Source organism: Choloepus didactylus, chromosome 27, assembly GCF_015220235.1.
Source record: "Choloepus didactylus isolate mChoDid1 chromosome 27, mChoDid1.pri, whole genome shotgun sequence".
NCBI lineage: Eukaryota > Metazoa > Chordata > Mammalia > Pilosa > Megalonychidae > Choloepus > Choloepus didactylus.
Genome location: NC_051333.1, coordinates 11,963,125 through 11,984,507, shown reverse-complemented (window position 1 = coordinate 11,984,507; position 21,383 = coordinate 11,963,125). Strand labels below are relative to the sequence as shown.

At 41.0% G+C, this 21,383-nt stretch overlaps 1 pseudogene; it reads left to right on the top strand.

The window, feature by feature from the left end:
* Window positions 1–6,424: 6,424 nt before the first annotated feature.
* On the top strand, window positions 6,425–20,967 carry LOC119521155 (annotated as a pseudogene).
* Window positions 20,968–21,383: the final 416 nt, after the last annotated feature.

Sequence of the window (21,383 nt, the reverse complement as noted above, 5' to 3'; positions counted from 1 at the left end):
GGTTAGGACTATGGTAAATCAGATTAAAAGGTAAAGGATGGTATTGACTGTGTTTTAAAACCTCAATTTCCGTGTGGGACCAAAGGAAGAGATGTTTCTTTAGTGCGAAATCTATGCTTTCTGTAGCATGCTATATAATTTAACTTGTGTGGTCAGTTTATTCAAACACCATAATTACATGGAACCTTGAATAGGAATGAGAGCTGGTTGGTTTGTACAGGTTAGCATGAAACCCCAATACATCCCAGAGTAATTTGGGCACACAGTAAGCAGTATTTGCAGGGCCCCCTTGAGGGCCTGGGGGAAAATGTGGAAGCATTAAACTTCCCCACCTGGGGAACTCCTGATATTCTCACAAGCATTGGGGACTACGTTGTAGGTCAAGTCCTCTATCTGGGGGCTTGCCCTTATGAAGCTTGTTACTGCAGAGGAGAGGCTAAGCCTCCTTATAGTTGTGCCTGAGAGTCACCCCCAGAGAACCTCTTTTGTTGCTCAGATGTGGCCCATCTCTCTGTAAGCCCACTCAGCAGGTAAACTCGCTCCCCTCCCCACTTCTCCGTGGGACCTGACTCCTAGGGGTGTAAATCTCCCTGGCAATGTGGGACATGACTTCTGGGGATGAGCCTGGACCTGGCATTGTGACATGGAGAAAGCTTTCCTGACAAAAGGGGGAAGAGAAATTAAACAAAATACAGTTTCAGTGACTGAGAGATCTGAAATGGTGTCGAGAGGTCATTCTGCAGGTTATTCTTAGGCATTATGTAGATAACCCATCTTAGTTTTTAGAGTACTAGAATAACTGGAATGAAATACCTGAAACTGTATCCTTGATTCTTGAAGACAATTGTGTAACTGTATAGCTTATAGGGTGTAATTGTGTGATTGTGAAAACCTGTGGCTCACACTCCCTTTATCCAGTGTATGGATAAATGAGTAGAAAAAGGGGGGACAAAAAGTAAATCAATAATTGGGGGGGGAGGGTATAAGATGTTTCGGGTGTTCTTTTTTACTTTTATTTATTTTTTTTTATCATCATTTTATTGAGATATATTCACATACCACGCAGTCATACAAAACAAATCGTACTTTCGATTGTTTACAGTACCATTACATAGTTGTACATTCATCACCTAAATCAATCCCTGACACCTTCATTAGCACACACACAAAAATAACAAGAATAATAATTAGAGTGAAAAAGAGCAATTGAAGTAAAAAAGAACACTGGGTACCTTTGTCTGTTTGTTTCCTTCCCCTACTTTTCTACACATCCATCCATAAACTAGACAAAGTGGAGTTTGGTCCTTATGGCTTTCCCAATCCCATTGTCACCCCTCATAAGCTACATTTTGATACAACTGTCTTCGAGATTCATGGGTTCTGGGTTGTAGTTTGATAGTTTCAGGTATCCCCCACCAGCTACCCCAATTCTTTAGAACCTAAAAAGGGTTGTCTAAAGTGTGCGTAAGAGTGCCCACCAGAGTGACCTCTTGGCTCATTTTGGAATCTCTCTGCCACTGAAGCTTATTTCATTTCCTTTCACATCCCCCTTTTGGTCAAGAAGATGTTCTCCGTCCCACGCTGCCGGGTCTACATTCCTCCCCGGGAGTCATATTCCACGTTGCCAGGGAGATTCACTCCCCTGGGTGTCTGATCCCAGGTAGGGGGGAGGGCAGTGATTTCACCTTTCAAGTTGGCTTAGCCAGAGAGAGAGGGCCACATCTGAGCAACAAAGAGGCATTCGGGAGGAGGCTCTTAGGCACAAATATAGGGAGGCCTAGCCTCTCCTTTGCAGCAACCGTCTTCCCAAGGGTAAAACTTATGGTAGAGGGCTCAACCCATCAAACCACCAGTCCCCTATGTCTGTGGTCATGTTAGCAACCATGGAGGTGGGGTAGGCGAATACCCCTGCATTCTCCACAGGCTCCTCAAGGGGGCACTACATCTTTTTTTTTTTTCCTTGTTTTTCTTTTTCTTTTTTTTTTTTTTTTTAACTTTCCCTTCTTTTTTAAATCAACTGTATGAAAAAAAAGTTAAAAAGAAAACAAACATACAATAAAAGAACATTTCAAAGAGACCATAACAAGGGGGTAAGAAAAAGACAACTAACCTAAGATAACTGCTTAACTTCCAACATGTTCCTACTTTACCCCAAGAAAGTTACATAATATAGCAACATTTCTGTGAACTTGTTCCTACTATATCCATCAGAAATTAACAGACCATAGTCATTTCTGGGCATCCCCAGAATGTTAAATAGCTTATCTGTTTTTCTTGGATTATTGTTCCCCCTTCCTTAATTGCTCTCTACTGCTAGTTCTCCTACATTCTACATTATAAACAATTTGTTTTACATTTTTCAAAGTTCACATTAGTGGTAGCATATAATATTTCTCTTTTTGTGCCTGGCTTATTTCGCTCAGCATTATGTCTTCAAGGTTCATCCATGTTGTCATATGTTTCACGATATCGTTCCTTCTTACTGCCGCGTAGTATTCCATCGTGTGTATATACCACATTTTATTTATCCACTCATCTGTTGAAGGACATTTGGGTTGTTTCCATCTTTTGGCAATTGTGAATAATGCTGCTATGAACATTGGCGTGTAGATATCTGTTCGTGTCACTGCTTTCCGATCTTCCGGGTGGCTCACACTCCCTTTATCCAGTGTATGGATAAATGAGTAGAAAAAGGGGGGACAAAAAGTAAATCAATATTGGGGGGGGAGGGTATAAGATGTTTCGGGTGTTCTTTTTTACTTTTACTTTTATTCTTATTTATTGGAGTAATGAAAATGTTAAAAAAAATTGATTGTGGTGATAAATGCACAACTACGTGACGAAACTGTGAAGAACTGATGTACACTTTGGCTGATTGTACGGTATGTGACTGTATCGCAATAAAATTGCATTTCTAAAAAAAGAGGCTGCCCTCCCAGGGATACTAAAGGGATTCCTGCAGGCTGAAGGAAAAGACAGGAGATAGAGGCTTGGAGGACAGAGTAGAAATGCAGAGTATCAGTAAAGGTAATGAAAAGGGCAAAAAGGAGAGACAAAAATAAGTTATGGGATTTAGAAAATCCAAAGGATAAAATGGTTGAAGTAAGTACTGCCTTTACAGTAATAACATGGAATGTTAATAGATTAAACTCCCCAATCAAAAGACATATACCGGCAGAATAAAAAAAATGTGAACTATCTATATTCTGTCTACAAGAAACTCACCTTAGACCCAAGTATACATTTGGGTTGAAAGTGAAAGACTGGAAAAAGATAGTCCACGCAAACAGTATGTGTTCCAGTTTCCTAATGCTGAATTTTACAAAACACCAGAAATGGATTGGCTTTTATAAAGGAGGTTTATTTAGTTATAAAGTTACAGTCTTAAGGCCATGAAGTGTCCAAGGTAAGGCATCAACAGTAGGATACCTTCACTGGAGGATGGCCATTGGCATCCGGAAAACCTGTTAGCTCCGAAGGCACGTGGCTGGTGTCCGCTTGCCCCCAGGTTGCGTTTCACAATGGCGCTCTCCAAAATGTTGCTGTTGGGGCGTTTTGTCCTCTCTTAGCTGCAGCTGCTCTTTAAAATGTCAGTCTCAGTTGCTCTGAGCTCCTTCTGTCTGTGAACTCCTTTATAGGACCCCAGTGATCCAGTTAACACCCACCCTGGATGGGCGGGGTAACACTTCCATAAAAATTATCCAATCAGACATTCCACTTACAGTTGATTGAGTCACATCTCCATGGAAACAATCAAAGGAGTACAATCTAATCAACATTGATACATCTGCCCCCACAAGACTGCATCAAAGAACATGGTGTTTTGGGGGACATAATACATCCAAACTGGCACAATATTCGAGAAAAAAAAGCTGCGATAGCTCTGTGAATACTGGGCAAAATGACTTTAAATAAAAAGTTGTTATATGAGTCAAAGAAAGACATTATATATTAATAAAAGAGACAATACACCAAGAAGAAATAACACTCATAAATATTTATGCCCAAAATACTTGGGCAAAAACTAGTAAGCCTGCTGTGCAGGTTTGTATATTATGTCCCCCAGAAAAAGCCATATTCTTTAATGCATTCTTGTAGGGGCAGACATATTAGTGTTGATTAAGTTGGTACCTTTTGGATTAGGTTGTGTCCATGGAGATGCGCCCACCCAACTGTAGGTGATAACTCTGACTGGATAATTTCCATGGAGCCATGGCCCCACCCATTCAGCATGGGCCTTGATTGGTTCACTGGAGCTCTATAAAAGCTCAGAGGAAGGAGCTCACAGCTAGCTGTAGCTGAAACAGACATTCTGAAGATGGCCATTGGAAGCTGATGCAGACATTCTGGAGAAAGCCATTTTGAAACACAATCTGGGAGCAAGCAGATGCCAGCCACATGCCTTCCCAGCTAACAGAGGTTTCCGGAGGCCACCGGCCATCCTCCAGTGAAGATACCCAATTGTTGATGCATTACCTAGGATACTTTATGGCCTTAAGAATGTAACTGTGTAACCAGATAAACCCCTTTAATAAAAGCCAATCCATTTCTGGTGTTTTGCATTCTGGCAGCATTAGCAAACTAGAACACCTGCCAAGGGAGAAATAGGCCTATCTACAATAATAGTGTCAGCATTCAATATACCACTCACATCGGTAGATAGAACAACTTGACAGAGGATCAAGAAAGCAACAGAGAACTTAAATCATTTGAGAAATAAACTAGATCCAACAGACATAGATAGAAGAATGTACCCCAAAACAGCAAGATAGACATTCTTCCCAAGTGCTCATCGATCCTTCTCCAGGATCTTCTCAAGTGCTCATCAATCATTCTCCAAGATAGACCACATACTGGGTCGCAAAAGAGGTCTTAGTAAGTTTTAAAAGATTTAAATTATACAAAACAGTTTCTCTAATCATAGTGGAATGAAGCTAGAAATCAACAACAGGCAGAAGACTGGAAAACGCACAAATTTATGGAGGTTGAACAACATGCTCATATAGTCAGTTGGGCAAAGAAGAAAGTGTCAAAGAAATGAGTAAATATCCTGAGTTGAATGAAAAAGAGAACACAACCAATCAAAACTTACGGGATGCAGTGGAGGCAGGGCTGAGAGGGAAATTTATAGCCCTAAGTGCCTACATTTAAAAGGAAGAAAGAGCTAAAATCAAACTACACACTGGAAGGAACTAGAAAAAGAACAGCAAATGATTCCAAAAGCAAACAGAAGGAAAGAAATAACAAAGATTAGAGCAGAAATAAACAAAATTGAGAACAAAAAACCTACAGCAGAAAGAATTAAAACCAAACGTTGGTTCTTTGAGAAGATCAATAAAATTGACAAGCCCTTAGCTAGACTGACAAAAAAAGAGAGAGGCAAATAAAATCAGAATTGAGAAGGGGGCATTACCACTGACTGCACAGAAATTTTAATAAGATCCTAAGAGGATACTATGACATCTGTTCACCAACAAACTAGACAAATTAGATGAAATGGACAATTTTCTAGAATCACACAAACAACTTACATTAACTCCAGAAGAAATAGAAGTCCTCAACAAATCAGTCAGAAGAGATTGAATCAGTCATTGAAACCCTCCCAACATAGAAAAGCCCATGAGAAGACAGATTCACAGGTGAATTCTACCAAGCATTCCAAGAAGAGTTAATAACAGTCCTGCTGAAACTCTTCCAAAAAATTGAAGTGGATGGAATGCTAACCAACCATGTTGGATTGAAGCTGTTATGTACCCAAAAAAAGACCATGTTTTCTAATCCATTCCTGTGGGTGCATACCTGTTAGGGGTGGCACCTTTTGGTTAGGTTCTTTTAATTGAGATGTGACCCACCCCTTTCAAGGTGGATCTCAATCCTCCTGTCGGAGCCATTTATTAGGGAATAAAACACATACAGAAGCTAAGAGATGAAATTAAAAGAAGCTCACACAGAGAAGCCCCAGAGAAGCTGAGAGACAAGGACACACCCACAAAAGCTAGAGAGGAAGCCACTGGAACCAGAAGCTGAAATCAATGAAACCCAGGAGCAAAGGACCAGCAGACACCAGCCATGTGCCTTCCCATGTGACAGAGGTGTCCCAGATGCCAGCAGCCTTTCTTCAGAGAGGACATCCTGTTGAGGCCTTAATTTGGACATTTTCATGGACTTAGACCTGTACATTTCTAAGCTAATAAATCCCCATTGTAAAAGCCAACCTGTTTCTGGTAGATTGCATTTTGTTAGCTTTAGGAAAGTGAAGCACTAACTCATTCTATGAAGCCAACATCACCCTAAGACCAAAGCCAGATAAAAATACTGCCAAAGGAAAATTACAGACCAATCCCTCTAATGAATATAGATGCATAAATCCTCCATAAAATACGTGCAAATTGAATCCAACAGCACATTAACAGAATTATTCACCATGAACAAGGAGAATTTATCACAGGTATTCAAGAGTGGTTCGACGCAAAAAAATCAATTAATGAAACATACCACCTTAACAAAAGGATGAAGAAGAAACATATGATCAAAATGGCATTTGACAAAATCCAGCATCCCTTCTTCATACAAACACTTCAAAAGATAGGTATATAAGGAAACTTTCTCAACATGATAAAGGGCCTCTATGAAAACCCACAGCTAACATCATACTCATTGGTGAAAGACTGAAAGCTTTCCTGCTGAAATGAGGAACAAGACGAGACCCACTGTCACCACTTGTTATTCCACACTGTGCTAGAAGTTCTAGCTAGAGCAGTTAGGCAAGAAGAAGAAATAAAGGGCACCCGAATCAGAAAGGAAGAAGTCACTGCTTGCAGATAACATGATCCTATATTTAGAAAATCCTCAAAGAACAACAAGAAAGCTACTTGAGCTAATAAATTCAGCAAAGTGGTAGGATACAAGATCAACACACAAAAATCGTGTTCCTATATACTGGAAATGAGCTATCCGAGGAGGTAATGAAGAAAAAAATTCCATTTACAATAGCAAGTAAAAGAATTAAATATCTAGGAATAAACTTAATCAAGGATGTAAAGGACCTGTAATCAGAAAACTACAAAACATTGCTAAAAGAAATCAAAGAAGACCTAAATAAACAGAAAGGCATCCTGTGTTCATGGATTCGAAGGCTAAATGTCATTAAGATGTCAGTTCTCACAAATTAATCTGCAGATTCAATGAAATATGAATCAAAATTCTAACAGCCTACTTTGCAGAAATGGAAAAGCTAATTATTAAATTTATTTGGAAAGGTAAGGGGCCTCCAATAGCCCAAAACATCTTGAAAAAGAAGAATGAAGTGGGAGGACTCATGCTTCCTGAATTTAAAGTGTATTATAAAGCCACAGTGGTCAAAACAGCATGGTACAGGCATAACAATAGACATATTGATCAATGGAATCGAATTCAGAGCTGAGAAATGACCCTCAGATCTATGGTCAAATGATTTTTCACAAGGCTCCCAAATCCATTCAACTGGGACAGAATAGTCTCTTCAGTAAAAGGAGTTGGGAGAACTGGATATCCATATCCAAAAGAATGAACGAGGACACCCGTCTCTCACTCTATACAAAAAATAATTCAAAATGGATCAAAGACCTAAATAGAAGAAACGGTACCATAAATTTCCGAGAAGAAAACATAGGGAAACAACTTTAAGATCCAGTGATAGGAGGTAGTCTCTTAGACCTTACACCCAAGGCACAAGCAATGAAGAAAAAGTAGATAAACGGGAGCTCCTCAAGATTGAACACTTCCGTGCTTCAAAGGACTTTGTCAAAAAGGTGAAGAGGCAGCCAACGCAATGGAAGAGAATGTTTGGAAACTATATATCTAATAATGTTTGATATCTAGTTTATATAAAGAAATCCTACAACTCAACAATAAAAAGACAAACAATCCAATTTAAAAATGGGCAAAAGACATGAATAGACATTTTTCCAAAGAGGAAAAACAGATTGCTAAAAAGCTCATGAAAAGATGCTCATCTTCACTAGCTATTAGGGAAATGTCAATCAAAACCACAGAGATATCATTTCACACATACAAGAAAGTCCTCTATTAAACAAACAGGAAACCACAGTGTTGAAGAGGATATGGAGAAATAGGAAGACTTATTCACTGCAGGTGGGAATGTAAAATGGTGCAGCCGCTGTGGGGGACGGTTTGGTGGTTCCTCAGAAAGCCAAGTATAGAGTTGCCTTAAGAGCCGGCAATCCCGCTACTTGATGTATACCTACAAGATCTGAAATAAGGGACACAAACAGACACTTTGAAACCAATGTTCATAGCAGCATTGTTCACAATTGCCAAAAGATAGAAACAACCCAAGTATCCATCAGCCGATGAATGGATAAACAAAATGTGGTATATACATAATGCTGGAATATTATTCAGTAATAAGAAGCATGTGACAACATGGATGAACTCTGAGGACATTATCTTCAATGAAATAAGTGAGACACAAAAGGACAAATATCGTATGACCTCACTAGTATGAACTCATTATATGTAAACTCAGACGTAAAATCTAGAATAAAGGTTACAAGGGGATAGAATGAGGCTAGAGAATGGGGAAAGTTTGCTTAATATGTGCAGAATGTTTAATTAGGTTGAACGTAAACGTTTGGAAATGGATAGAGGTAATGGGAACACGTATTGTGAGTATAATTCATAGTGCTGAATTGTGAGTGAATGTGATTGAAAGGGATAGTTTAGAGTCACCAGAAGTAAAGCTAGAGGGGAAAACATGGGAATGTATAATGCAGTGAATCTTGTGGTGGATGATGACTACGATTAACAGTATAAATACAGAAAAGATCTTTCATGAACTAGAACAAATGTTTGACACTGTTACTTGGAGTTAATAATAGAGGGGTACATGGGGAAAAGGTGCCTATTGCAAACTATGGACTATAATTAACAGTAATAATATTCTTTCATCAACAGTAACAAATGTACCACACTAATACTATGGGTCAGTACTGGGAGGGGTAGATAAGGGGTATGGGAGGATCTGGGTTTTCTTTTATATTTTTATTGTTTTTTTGTTTTGTTTTGTTTTGTTTGTTTTTGGAGTAATGAAAAAGCTCTAAAATGGATTGTGGTGATGATTGCACAACTATATGATGATACTGGGCATCATTGATTGTATTCTTTAGATGGATTATATGGTGTGTGAATATATCTCAATAAAATTGAATTTTTATAAAAAAGGTAGACAGTACTCTCTGTATGCAGAGTACATGTTGCAGAAGTTGAGGCACTGACCAGAGCTGCAAGTGGGGCTCTTGAGTAGTGTCAAAGAACCCTGCTGAGAAACCAAGACAAAGCACACTTGCAGGCTACTGTCGTAAAATACACAGAGCACCATCCGACATCTACCCTGAGTCACTGGGCAAATGCTTCTTTAACAGGTCATTTCCTGGTTAAATGCAATACCAAAAAAATGCAGTGCAAAGACTACTAAGTTATTTTCCTTCAAAGCAAAGTGAGTAAATAAAATCATGATGTTTTCGTACTGGCCCAATTAGTCCTCTAAATGGGGAACGAGTGAATTTTTAAAATGAAGCTTAACCTTTCTCCAGCCTTCCAAGTTTACGATAGGGGAAAATGGGGAGCAGTTTAGATGGCTGTATGTTGACTTAGCTATAAAATTCATATAAAGGAAAAAAAGAGTCACTGGCCTCTTTCACTTGTGGACTTCCTGGGCTGATAATGCACCCAATAGTGTGACTCTATTGATAAACCAAGTACTGGTTTTGTCACGTTCAGGGCGAAAAGAATATAAAACGGTAATAAGGAAGGGCCACGGTTTGCGATTTCATTGCTTACGCCACGAGGTAGACTTGAATCCGTGTACACTGGCAGCCCACAGAGAGGATGGGGACAAGAGAGCCTTGGGCCTGGCAGAGGGAACAAAAACCCAGTCAGAGCAGAAACAAAGTGGAAGAGGCCCTTCTTGGGGCAGCTGCGGGATGTGTTCTGCAACCTAGAGCTGGTTCAAATCACACAGAACTCACCTGTTGAACTCAGACGAAAGACTAAAGAGAGAAAATGCAAAGCTCATCACTGGTTTTCACTTTATCTACAGAAAGCCTAGATTCACATGTCTCACCATATTTCTGTTTTCTGAAGGGCACTGAAATCAGTTATCAGGGCCAAGCTTTAAAGGCTGGGGGATTAGCCCTGGAGATTTTAAAAAGGAGAAATAAGGGGAATTCTCACCAAAAGCTTGTCCTTCTTCATCACTCTCCTTTCCTTTCCAAATTCAGATTTATTGTGCTCCTATACTTAAGAGTTAAAATTTGTGCTGGGCTTGACTTTGGGAATCAACTATACATTTTAAATAAACAAACACTCAAGAGGGAAATTAAAAAGACCTATTCCAGGATCCCGTCACTTCTTTGGCCTCGGTGTTTCTTGATCATTCCTGTTTTGTCCGTGTGTCTTAGGCGACCCCCTGTGGAGGAAGGCTTTGGCTGGACCCTCCCACGAAGGATAAATGACACCTGGTCTTGCCCATGTTGCTTGGGTGGGGTTAGCGGCCTCGCCAGGACCCTCTGTGGCTGCACACCTGACTTCTGTCGCATTCGTGCTGCCCAGACCCCAGGGTGTCATGGCTTACACCCGCGGAGGACGGTGACCCACCATTTACTAGAAACGGGATAAGGAAATAAACACCACATCCCTGCACTGCCCCCAAAACACCAGCTGAAGTGACCCAATTACTCAATGATGCAGAACCCCCAGCCAATGCATACGGGCCCTGTTCAGCCTTGCTGCCTGTAAACGTGCTAAGGTTCTTCCAGCAACGCTGGCCCTAGAAGAGTGAACCTGATCCCTGGGTGTGCACTGGGGAAGCCTTGGAAAGGCTGCTCTATCCCTGACACTGTTGATGAACACTGAGTGAACCTCCCAGCAGCCACAACATCTCTTAGTACTTTTGGGGTTCTGGAAATAGCACGTTCCTCACTTACAAATTTTACTTAATCTCACTGATGCTGTTATTTGCAAATGGTCCCAACTTGAATGGGGTCCACTCTGACAAAAGGCTCTCCAATCGGTCCAAATTGCAATGTAACGGGCATTCCCACTAGTGCCCTCAGAGACTCCTTCATTTTAGCAACCTCCTTCCATGCCTCCTGGAATCAAGGAACCACCCGTGGTGGCCTGGAATTGCCCATGAGCTTCTGATGCAAGAAACTGCCCTCCTTGGCCCCACTCCATACAATGTTAGAGCAGAAACTGCCGGCCTCTGTTTTGGTTTGCTAAAGCTACCAGAATGCAATATACCAGAAATGGGTTGGCTTTTACAATGGGGATTTATTAGTTTACAAATTTACATTTCTAAAGCTGTGAAAATGACCAAATTAAGGTATCAGCAGGACGATATCTTCTTTGAAGAAAGGCTGCTGGGATCTGGGACCCTTCTGGCACATGGGCAGGCACATGGCTGCCTTCTGCGGGTCCTTCACTCCCCGGTTTCAGTGCTTTCAGCTTCTGGTGCCAGGGGCCTCCTCTCTGAGTCTTTGTGGGTCCTCTCTTAGCTTCTCCGGGCTTTTTTCTATGAGCACCTCTTAGTTTCATCTCTTAGCTACTTTGCACTCTCTGGGCTCTTTCTGTGTGTCCTTTATCCTCTTATAAAGGACCCCAATAAGGGGATTAAGACCCACCTTGGGACAACTCCTCAATTGAAATAACCTAATCAAAAGTCCCACCTACAATAGGTCTGCACCACAGGAATGGAGTAAAAGAACATGGCCTTTTCTGGGGTACGTAACAGTTGCAAATCACCACAGCCACACACCGGCCTCTCCTGCAAATGGAGGTTCTCACAGACCCTGAGCCCATTATCCGCTGTACTCTGATGCTCATTAGGCCTCGGTCATGAAAGCAGCACCCCACAAGCTCTGCGTGACTTGAAGCATCCTTAATTCAGGATGGAGTCAAACCCAGGTGCCCTGGCCTCTTCCACTTGCAGAAGGGGGTGGTCTGCCCTGTCCCCAGTGCCTTGCCAGACGCCATGGTTCTGGAAAAGGATTCCCCTACCTGGGGGACCCCTTGGACAACTGAGGGAACAGCAGTTGGAGTTCACACATTGCACAGGCACCGTCACCACCAGCACTGCTGCTGCTTTCCACCCCTCAACCACGATGTCCCTCATAACAGATGGAACCCAAGACTTGGACAATTGGCCAAACTTCAGGCAGTCGTCTCTGCACTGGAGGAACTGGCCAACAATTGGCCTCTCCTGCACATTTTTACGAACTCTTAAGCCATTGCCTAAAGCTGCTCAGCTTTGGGTAAAGAACTCTGGGAATCTCTTGCCTTACAGACACTCAAAATAAAATTGAAAATAACAGATGTCTCTATATATACTAAGGCCAAAATACAAGTCCTCACGAGGGTATCTTTATCCCCTTCGGAGTTCCAGACATTACTGATAGTGATCAAGGTACATCTTTTACTTCTCAAGCTACACAATGCTAAGATCTTGGGAAAAGCATTAAAAAAAAAACAACCTTTCATCTCCATTACAGGTCCCAAGCCGAGTGTCCAGTCTGTGTCACCCACTGTGCTTGGCTCCACCAATTAAACATTTTGCCACATTGGCCATATTATTCTATTTCTCATCTACCTAGCAATCAAATCATCTATCTATTTATCTATCAGTGCATTTTGTGAAATCTTGAGTGTGAGTTGTATATATCATGTTCCTTGAACACTTAAAGCTTCCACGTACCTTTCCCAAGAACAGGGACGTTCACTTACGTAATCGTGTTAAGGAAGATGCATCACCTTTACTGGTAAAATAGACTAGTTCTTTGTCCTTAAAAGGACATTTGAGTGCATTTTGTTCATTTTTTGAAGATGAAAGGGAATGCCCGTCTATCCATAGGCTACCCACAGTTTTCATGAGGTGGTACAAATGATTCTAATTTTTTCCGTTAAATCTTAAGAACAAAACTAAAGGCAGCTCATGGGCCCCTCTCCCCGGAAGCAAACTCCAGCGACCAGAAGCGCGAGGAGCAGAGGCTGTTCATAGATGGATCCTCCAGAGTCCTAGAAGGAGAAAGGCACAATGGCTATGCAGTTGTAGATGAAATAACTTGTGAAGTAAAAGAAGCTAGCCGATTGCCCAATAAGTGGTCAGCTCAAACTTGTGAATTGTATGCACTAAATCAAGCCCTCAAATTATTAGAAGGAAAGGATGGTACAATATACACTGACTCTAAGTATGCCTTTGGGGTAGTCCACACCTTTGGAAAGATCTGGGAAGAAAGGGGATTAATCAATAGCAAAGAAAAAAAAAAAAAACTGGTTCATGGGGAATTGGTGAAACAAGTATTAACCAATCTACTCTTACCTAGAGAAATATCAGTGGTGCATATAAATGGACACCAGAAGGGACCTACTTTTGAGGCAAAAGGCAATAGGTTGGCTGATGAAAAGGCTAAGGAAGCCTCTCTCTACCCCCCTTTAAAAATAATGGTCCTAATACCCTCTATCCCTAAGGAATTTAGGGTCCCTACATTCTCTGCCAAAGAAGTAAAAGAGTTGAAACAGTTAGGAGCAACCTTAAATGATCAGGGAAAATGGTTTCTCCCAGATGGCAGACAAATGTTAAATAAACAAATAATGAGGAAGATATTAGCAGTCCTACACCAGGGGAGTCATTGGGGGGTACAAGCCATGTGTGATGTAGTACTTAAACAATTTAAATGTGTAGGCCTTTATACAGTTGCTAAACAAATCTGTGAGCGGTGCATAATTTGTCAAAAAAATTAATAAAAAGGTTTTAAGAAAACAGGTACAAGGGGGAAGAGAGCCGGGCCTGAGACCATTCCAGAGCATTCAAGTTGATTATACTGAAATGCCACCAATTGGTCGTTTAAAATATATTTTGGTAATTGTCAACCACCTCACTGGATGGGTGGAAGCCTACCCTCTATCCTCAGCTACAGCATTGGGAACTTCTAAAGTTATCCTTGAACAAATCATTCCCTGTTATGGGTTAGTGGAAAATATAGACTCTGATAATGGCAGTCACTTTACCTCCTGTGTATTGCAAAATGTCATGAGAAGCCTGGGTGTCACTTGGGACTTCCACACTCCCTGGCATCCACCATCCTCTGGGAGAGTGGAAAGAATGAATCAAACCATAAAGAAACATCTTTCTAAATTAGTTTTGGAAACAAAGTTACCTTGAATCAAGTGCTTACCTATAGCTCTACTAAGAATCAAGACTGCCCCTAGAAAAGAACTGGGAATTTCCCCTTATAAAATGCTTGTTGGTTTGCCTTTCCCCGGGAGGACTGGAGAGCTCCCCTCCCTAAACACAAAGGATCTTTTTCTTAAGAATTATATACTGGCCTTGTCTTCTACTTTATCATCTCTCAGGCACCGTGGACTGCTGGCTCAGACCCCGCCTCTTGAATTTGCTGCCCATCGACATCAGCCTGGCAGCTGGGTTCTGATCCAGTTGTAAAAAAAATCCAAACTTCAACCGATCTGGGAAGGACCCTATCAAGTCTTGCTGACAACTGAGACGGCAGTCCGAACGGCAGAAAGAGGCTGGACTCATTACACACGAGTGAAGGGACCGGTGCCTGAACCAGACGATAAGTATCCAGCAACTCAACCTGAATCCTGGAAAGTGACTCCTACCTCAGATCCCCGAAGGATCACTTTAAATAGGCAACAGTTGAAAGAACATACTAGGAGGGAGGAAGGGCTGGATTAAACCCTATGTTTGCATTGTGCTCTGTGTATAGCTTAATGATGAAATTGCTTATACTGATCATAATGTTCTATATTCAAGAAGTAACAGGTTCTACTAAGCTGGTTATAAGTGTAGTCAAAGGCTTAAAGTCTCAAACTGTACAATTTGATGTTTGTCAAGTAATGAGCTGTAAAAATCTAAAACATCAGCAACAACTAAGGGAGGAATATAAGCATTTATGTAAGCAGACTGTTCAAATAGAAAGCAAGATTGTTGGGGGGCGAACATTTAAGAGTATAACTTATGAGACACCTAACCCCTGTTATTCTTGGAACACTGCTTGGTGGACCACACAGTATGAGGGATGTGTCTTACCCAGGTTAAAGGAAAAACCATTAAAGGAAACTTGGCTAGAATTTAACTCTCCAGTTCAAACTGACCCCAAGGTCATTAGAATACTTAAGGCCAAAGACTTAAAGCAAACCACAGAAATAGAGACAGGTTATGGAAATACAAATGCCTGGGTAGAATGAGGCAAACATACCATCCAGAGTCTAAACAGAAGTGACTGTTATGCTTGTACAACCAAACAACCCACTGTTCAGATTATGCCCTTCCCCTTGGGGATGAAAAAGCATGAAAGGGAGTTTAAATGTATAACACTCCTCTTTCAAAATGCTACTCCTGGTGAAAGTTGTAGTACATTGTCCTCCCTTTTCCCTCCAGTCCAGAAGGGAAGTGTCAAAGCCATACCAGCGTCTCACCTTGGTCCCGGAAACCACTCTGCCTGTCTCTCCAGATGGGAAGAAGGGCTCCAGGATCTTGGTACCATGGCTCTGTGTACACAGGTGTGGAATGTGAGCAAGGATAGTACTGGCAACTTCTCCAGCCTAACTATACCCCGAGCAGACCTCTGGTGGTACTGTGGGAAGGGCATCCTCTGGCCAACACTACCTGAAAGGTGGGGAGGAACCTGTGCTCTGGTTCAATTGGCTATCTCATTCACCCTGGCATTTGAAAGTAATAAAAAGGTACCAACCCAAGGCAAAGGAGGAAAAAAAAAAAAATGTACAAAGTGTACCTAGTTCCTTCAATAAAAAAAAATGTTTGTAGATAGTATAGGGGTTCCCCAGAAAGTTCCTAATGAGTTTAAAGCTAAAAATCAATTAGCTGCAGAATTTAAATCGTCCTTATTCTGGTGAATCACCATCAATAAAAATGTCAATCATCAGGTAAAATTTATCAACTATACCAGGAATATGCCACTAGCCGAATGGCATGGGAAAACAGAATGGCCCTAGACATGATGCTAGCTGAAAAAGGAGGCGTCTGTGCTATAGTTGGGGGAAATTGTCGCACATTCATCCCCAATAATACCGCACCTAATGAAACTATCACCAAAGCCCTACAAGGCTTAACAGCCTTATTTCAGAAACTAAAAAAGAATTCTAGCATTAACAACCCACTCATAGAATGGTTGAAAAATTGGTTCGAGAAATGAAAAGAAATTGCAACATCTATTTTAATTTTCCTTATCATTCCAGCCAAAATGTTTATAACAGCTGGGTGCTACATAATCCCGTGTGCTCAAAGGCTAGTTCAAAAAACCATCAAAACCACTAGAATCAAAAATAAGAAAGATCCCTATGATGAGAAATGTAAAAAAGCTCTTAGCAAATTTGAGAATCTAAAATGTGAAAACTAAAAGTGTTTAAAAAGAAAGAGGAGGGAATCTGTAAGAAAGGAATAAGTTTCGTTTTCACATAGAGACAGCATGGAATAAGGGAAATGGAGGCAAAACCAGTTTAAACAAGCCCCAGACAAAGAGAAGAGAGAATCTGCCTGATGTAAAGAGACATGAGGTAGTATCAGAGGCGGGAACTCACAGCAAAAAAATAAATAAATAAAAATTTGGGCGGGGATTGGCTAATCAGTTCAGAATCTCAATAATGAGCTAGTTGGCTCTCTGGGATTGGCTGTACAAATTAAAATCTCAAAAGATGAATTAGTTAGTGTTCTCGGATAGGCTGTAACCTCTGTAGTACCCAGTCAATGGGGAAACAGGGGAGGGACTTGCGAATTAGGAGTAGGAGATTTAAAGATCGCCATTGTCTTCCTCTGGGGCGCCAGCCTTCTGCGTGTTTGGCTGGACGCCCCATCTTGCAAGATCGTAAATAAATTCTTTTCTCCTCCAGAACCAAGAGAGCGTTTATTCCCTTACAGGTACCGCTTTATTTCCGACATGTTTGCCTTAAACAGTAAATTATCTTTTAGAGCAATTAAAAATTAAGAAAAACCTAAATGTGTAGTTACTTTCTGAAATCTTCATTTCTTAGTCTGTGGATCCAAAATTTCTGTTTGGTATCATATGCCTGCTGCCTAAATAACTTTCTTTAATATTTCTTGCACTGCAAGTCTGCTGGTAGTGAATTCTCTCAGCTTTTTGTTTTTGTTTTTATTCTTAAGAATTATTTATTCCTCTTTTTTTTCTTTAAAAATTTAGAAAAGAGACACCATTTATCTATCACAAGGAGACAATTTGCATATCAGGGAATGCTAAATGCCATGATAAAAGTTCACTCTTTCTGCTGAGAAAGAGGTAACATATATAGTAAATAGAATGAGGTTACATCAGAAAATACATGATCAGTTAAGCAAAAACAGAAAAGAAGAGAGAAAAGGAAACTTACAAGGGGGTGGAGTGGATGGAATGGTAACAGGCTATTTATGAAACTTATTTGCCCCAATCCCAACCCCACCACCTACACCCAGCCTCAGTTCCTAACAAAGCCCTGGTTTCCGTGAAATCAAAGATGAGGTATAAAGAGCTGGAATGTCCTAGCAGTTGTTCAAGGTCATAGAGTCCCAGATAACTTGTCTCATAGTGATTTCAACATGTACAGAGAAGTTAGATTTTACTTTCATCATCTAGGTTGAGGTGGCCTTTGCTTTAGACTGAGCAGACAAGTTGCCTCCAGGCACATGTCCATTTGTTTAACAATTCTCCCTTTTTGATCATTCTCTCTTCCAGAGAGTATGATCATCATACATGTCAGTCTTCAGATCCTCTTATTCTCTCAGAGAGTCTTAGTGTTTGTGCTCTTCCTTTTCAGAGGATTCCATCAGGAGTGCTGAGGATTTCACATTCCTCTGTCGTTGGAGCACCACTCTTCTGTCTGCATGTGAATGAGGTTAGGTAACTAGGCAAGAAAAGGCATGAGACAATTCCATCCAGGTAATCAAAAGTGTACTTATTAATCTTGAAGAATCAACAGTAATGGGGCTCAGTCTTATGCAGCTCTCAACTGTTTGAATGTGATTGAGAATCATTGTTTGTTGCACAGTGGCCTGTCTTGAGGGTGTCAGAGCAGTTGAACACATCTGGCACAACCCTTTCCATGGGTCTCTGAGACAGTCCTTTTTGTTGAAGATAAAACATTCTGGCCTATAGCTGATTGCCAGAGTTTTTAGGGAAGCAAAGAATGAAAATGATCATTTAACAACGAGAGCCAGAGGATTGAATAGCAAGCATAAAGGGCTCTTATGGGTACCTTCCCCTAGTTGAGTTGCCCTTATGTAGTTCAACAGCAACAATCTTTGGATCCCATCAGGGGCCACACTCCCTCCAAAGGCTCTGGGGGAGAATCATTCTTGCCTCTTCCAGCTTTTGATGGCTCCAGGTGATCCCTGGCTTATGGCAGCATCACTGCAGTGTCTGTCTGTCTTCTCATGGCCTTCTCCCTGTGTCTATGTCTTCTTTCATTTTTGAATGGCATTTTTGCAGGGTATAAAATTCCAAGTCGACAATTTTCTTTCTACACTCCATTTTATTCTGGTTTGCATACTTTCTGATGAGGGGTGTCTTATAATTCTCATCTTTGTTCCTATGTCCTGTGTCTTTTCTTCAGGCAGCCTCCAAAACTTTCTCTTTGTCTTGGATTTTTTTTTTCTGTTTAAATATGTATCTAGGTTTGTTAACGTTTTTGAATTTTGAAGAATTCAAATATAAAGATGTAAAATGCACAGAAAAATACTCACTTATAAAGAAAGTCTTTTGTTCCTTAAGAGTTAGACTCCTCAGACAGCAATATGATGAAGTAAGCAGCTCCAGAGTCCCATCTCTCCACAGAAATACTGAGAAAACCACCAAAAATTATTAGAATGACTGTCAGAACTCTAGAACACATTTAAAGATCTATAGAGACCAAATGAAAACTGAATAAAAGAAAAGGCAATGAAGCAAAATAGAATAGGGCATCAAGGCTGTGATCCCTGGTCTTCTGTTCAGCTTCGAAAGAGTTAATACAGAGCTGTGAACTTCAGCTGCAAAAATATCCCCTAAAGCTCTGAAGCTTCCCCAGACCATAAAAGCTTGTAAAATCATGGGCCCAAAGCAAACTCTTAGTTAATGACACAAAGCTTGGGGCTATAAATATTGTTAAACAGGTGCGGAAAGACAAAGTTGGGATATGTGATGGCATGCCACAAGTCCTGAAAGCTATCTCCTTCTAGAACAAAGAAGACTCCTAGTTAATACAAACCACGTAAACATTTGGTTAACACAAACCTTCTAAGCACCTATTGTTCAAAGGTTACTATGGAAACCTGCCACCAACAAAACCTTCCTATGAAAAGCTATCCCATTTCCAGCCAATGCATGGTTCTTCTTTGAACACATCCACATTATCCCTTTAACATGTATTCTTTCTCTCTTTCTTTAATAAACTTTAGTACATATTCCTACCGGCCCCTCCATCTCTGAATTCTGTCCACAGTGAGAGCCTCCAGCCAGGAACGAAAACTAGGCTGGCACTGTTGTCAGCAGGGCACTGGTTATAGTGACATAAAATGGGATGAAAGCTTGGTGGAATTTTTACTTGCCCTTGCCCCACTCCCTACCCAGCCATAGCTTTGAAGAGGGTAGCACACATTCTCAGTGTAGGACCCTGTCTCTGGTCCACGAGGGAGCAGAGCAAGTCTTATTCACAAATTACTGTGTTTGTTCTAAACTGTCTGGGAGCCATCTGAAGGACTGACATGAGTCACTCGTCTCTGTTTTGCCTAACTCAGAATACATTTATGGTGGAAAAGTGGCAACCATCATTCCAAAACATTGGATGCTGATTAAACAACATGTAGTGATCTGGGACAAAAGATTTGGGGCCAAGACATGCACTGCTTAAAGCCCAGGTGGAAAAGCAAAGGAAAGAGTTTATATGGAGAATTAGGACATTCCAAAGCACTTGAATATATACTGGGGAATTTAGAAAATCAGGTGCATGCCCAAGAAAAGAGGCATGCTCAGAATGCCTGAGAAAACCCATGGCTTTCCCCACTGGCTGAGCTATAGGCTCAGTGCAAGCAGTAAATTAGAGTTGAGGCAGAATTGTAAACTGTGTTAATGCCCCAGCACAGAGCCAATCAGCAAAGCCTAGGATAGATATTTTTTGTTTGTTTTCTTCTTTAAACTCCTGGCAGTCAATGAAATCTCATTCAAAACATTAACTGAAGGTCATGGCCCAAGGGTACCAGTTCTGTTAATCCTAAATTACACCTGAGCAGCCTCACGGTTGCCTGGTGACCACTCACCAAAAATGGAAATCCCACCAATCCACTTCCAAGTCCCCAAAAGCCTCTCCCCATCCCCAAGGTGTTTCTGGTATAGATGGGGTGTTTCTGGTGCAAACAAGCCACCATGAGGATATTCTAGGAAAATGACATAATTCTTGCCTTAAGTTTTCTGTGGATTGAATTATCCAAAACAGAATTACAGTGAACTGCACAGCTGAAGGACTTTACCCTCCAGTGGAACAACATACTGTTCTGGAAGTCAACTTCACATTTGAAGGAGAATTTCAGGAAAAACTCAGATGAAGAAGGCAACACATTTTATCAAAATCTCAAGTACATAAAGAAACTACTGGAAGAACAAAATATTCCAGGCAATTTGGAAATGTATCTGCAGAAATTAAGCAAGTTCAACATTCATCCTGGGTTGCCTGTGGTTAGGTAGTATGGCAGAATTCAACTGAAAGTATATGGTGTAAAACGGTGAAAATTCAAACTGTCAAGCAAGTGCAAAGATGATGACTTTATTGAATTAGATTATACCATTCTACTTCATGACATTGCATCTCAGGAGATGATTCCTTGGCAAATGCAGTTTGCTGGCATCACAACATGGTACTAAAGTAAAACATTACAGTTGCCTGCCAAAGGAAGTACAACTGGAATAAACCAAGACCCTAATTCTAGGATGAAGTGTAATATGCTTATTAAAGAGTGTACGGCACTCTTCATAGGTATCTAGGTTAAGGGGTGTGCTGGTTTGGAGCTGTTATGTAGCCCAGAAAGGCCAAGTTCTTTTAATCCTTGCCTGTAGGGTCAGAGCTATTGTGGGTAGGAACTTTGGTTAGATAGTTTCAGTTGAAATGTGACCCAGGTCATTCAAGGTGGATCTTAATCCCTCTCCCAGGGTCCTTTATGAGAGGATAAAAGTGAGATTTAGAGAGAACTCAGAGAGAAATGCCCCAGGAGATGCTAAGAAAGGACCCACAGACGTTCAGATAGAAAGCCACTGGAATCATAAGCTAAGAGAGAACAGAGGCCGGGAGAGAAGGATCAACAGTTGCTGGCCATGTGCCTTCCCATG